The sequence below is a fragment of the Ursus americanus genome, chromosome 1 (genome assembly GCF_024610735.1).
Source record: "Ursus americanus isolate L20-20 chromosome 1, mUrsAme1.1.p, whole genome shotgun sequence".
Lineage (NCBI taxonomy): Eukaryota > Metazoa > Chordata > Mammalia > Carnivora > Ursidae > Ursus > Ursus americanus.
In genome coordinates this window covers 96,078,486-96,081,319 of record NC_142127.1, presented here as the reverse complement: position 1 = coordinate 96,081,319, position 2,834 = coordinate 96,078,486, and the positions used below count along the sequence as shown (strand labels likewise).

Here is a 2,834-nt window from a genome sequence, read left to right as displayed (position 1 = left end):
GATCTATTCGATATCGAAGTCCAACTTCGTCATTATTCTGATGAAACAATTGAATGTCTTCCACCACTGGAGAAAGAAACCATTATTATATATTGCTCTCTAATAAAATTTATGAGGTGGTGTATACCTTGGCTGTCAGTTTAAGAAAATCTCTACACCACATCTCAGCACCTGGTACAGAAGGAAAAGTTTATTTAGTGATTTGTTTTATTAGCCATTACGAAGAGAATCCCTATTGGATATCATTGATAGACTGCAGGGAGATTTAGGTTTTTTTTAAGAGAGTTTATTTATTTGAGAGAGGGAGAGAGAGAGAGAGAGAGCATGAGGGGGGGGGGCAGAAGGAGAAGCAGACTCCTTGCTGATCAGGGATCCCGACACAGGGCTCGATCCCAGGACCCCAGGATCACAACTTGAGCGGAGGGCAGATGCTTAACCCACTGAGCCACCCAGGCACTCTGGAGATTTAGTTTTTACCCCAAGAAATATGTTCTATGGGGTACAACAACAAAGTCAGAGGCAGTTCAGGGTGGCAAAAAGAAGAATAAACACAAAGGCGTTGGAGCCAGAGTTTGGAATCACGGCACGATGACTCTTAGAGCTCCAGCGGCCTTATCTGCGGCACCCAAGTGCAATTTGAGGAGATGTTTTCTTCATGAGGTTGCTGTGAGGATCGAATGAGATACTATATTAATGCGCTTAAAACAATGCCTACATAGAAATTCCTAAGCAAATGATAACCATTATATAATCATTGGAGTTTTCATTGCTCTACCCTTGTTATATTATTGATAGTAATTTAATTCAAGTAGTAATATGTGAATGTTTTTTCAAAGACAAGCTAGCAAACTTAGTTTCTTCTTCCAGAGAAAAACATGATTTCTTAGTTGCCTTTCCAGAATTTTTTCATATGTATGAAAATATGCATGTGCTCTTTAAAAAAAATGATAGCATTTATTATACAGTTTGCATCTTACCTTTTTTTCCCCTGCAAGGATGATTCTGTAATGGCACTTATAGATCTACCGAATTATTTTCAACGGCAATACAATATTTCAAGATGTAAATTCAACAAATTTTCTACTGATGGACATGTAAGTTGTTTTCAGTTATTTTCTATAACAAAGGAACATTTCAATGAATATCCTTGTATATTTATTTTTTATAGACTTCATTTCTAGAAGTGATATTGCTGGGTCAAATGGTATATGCATTTGAAATCTGTATAGCTCTTATTCATTCCTTCTGAAGAGGCTGAAAGAATTCATACTCCTACTCAGTTTAGTATAAAGAAGCTATTTAAATACATCTCTTATAAAACATCCAATATTCTTAAGCCAATTTTCTCAGTATCCCAGAAAACCCCAAGCTACATTCCTACCTCCTTTCCTGTAATCTTCTTTGCTCCTGGCCTAGAATTATCCTTTTTCTCATTTGTCTATCTAAATCTTACCTATCTGCATTAGTAGCACATATCCAGTTGCAAGTAAGAAAACTCAAATGAAACTAGATTAAGGAATATTAAAAGAGAGGGGAGGATAATAATTGCATGGATTCTAAGTCATTCACAGAATTGAAAGATGACCTGCAGGTTCTAGAGCGTTTCTAGAGACCTAGGACCAGAGCCTGCACACACGGCTCTAACTATTCAATTATAACTCTGTGAATCTCTGTATGCTTTAATTTTCTTCAATGGTAGGCTGACGGGTTTCATAACTACCAAAAATGTGAAAAGGTAGCAAAGTAAAAATACGAAACTTCAAAAGATGTTTTACACTGGCAAACCTCTGGCTCTCCATACTTTTGGTATCCTCTCCTTAGACGGAATTCAAATGAGAAATTTAAAAGGCACTGGTAGAATGTCCAGAAAAATCATTCCTCCTTAATATCAGGGAGTTGGAATTTCACTGTTATTCTTTATAATAACGTCCTTTAAGTGTAAGTTGTCCAGGGACGCCTGGGCGGCTCAGTCAGTTAAGCGTCTGCCTTTGGCTCAGGTCATGATCCCAGGGTCCTGGGATACAGTCCTGCATCAGGATTCCAGGGAGCCTGCTTCTCCCTCTGCCTGCCGCTCCCCCTGCTTATGCGCTCTCTCACCCTCTCTCTCTCTCTCTCTGACAAATAAATAAATAAAATAAAAAATACATTTAAAAAATAAAAAATACTTTTAGGGGCGCCTGGGTGGCACAGCGGTTAAGCGTCTGCCTTCGGCTCAGGGCGTGATCCCAGCGTTCTGGGTTCGAGCCCCACATCAGGCTCCTCTGCTATGAGCCTGCTTCTTCCTCTCCCACTCCCCCTGCTTGTGTTTCCTCTCTCGCTGGCTGTCTCTATCTCTGTCAAATAAATAAATAAAATCTTTAAAAAAAAATACTTTTAAAAAAGTGAAAATTGTCCAACAACAATTCCAGAATCATCTCTTCTCCACCTACATGACTAGGATATTTTGGAAGTCCCCCTTGGTCACGCTCTCCGTGGTCCTGAACTACCACATAGCGCACTGTTTTAGAGTCCGTTGAAATGTGATAGGAGGAGGAAAAGGGAATAGAGAAAGTGAAGAAGCTGTTGAGAGAGAAAAGAAAATATTTTTGTTTTGTTAATTTTTAAATACTCTCAGTAACCAACAAAGAAACCATGATCAACTTTGGCCAAGCAGAAAGAGAGCAAGCAATTTTGTGGGAAGCATGGGTCAATCTGTGCAAACGTCCACCTGCACAAGTGTGGTTACACGGGGAGTCAGCAGATCATCACTGGGGAGAGGCAGGATGGGTCAACTGTCATTCACAGTGAACATACAACAAATTACATGGATTTTCTTTATTTTTACTTTTATATTA

General features: G+C 39.1%; 1 long non-coding RNA gene across 1 annotated transcript; it reads right to left on the bottom strand.

Moving 5' to 3' along the window:
• Positions 1–388: 388 nt before the first annotated feature.
• LOC148110817 (uncharacterized) lies at positions 389–2,555 on the bottom strand. Its single transcript, XR_015725444.1, has 3 exons — positions 2,430–2,555; positions 978–1,116; positions 389–664 (listed from the first exon to the last, which is right to left on the bottom strand). It is a non-coding gene; the product is annotated as an uncharacterized LOC148110817 (long non-coding RNA).
• Between the last annotated feature and the right edge of the window lie 279 nt (positions 2,556–2,834).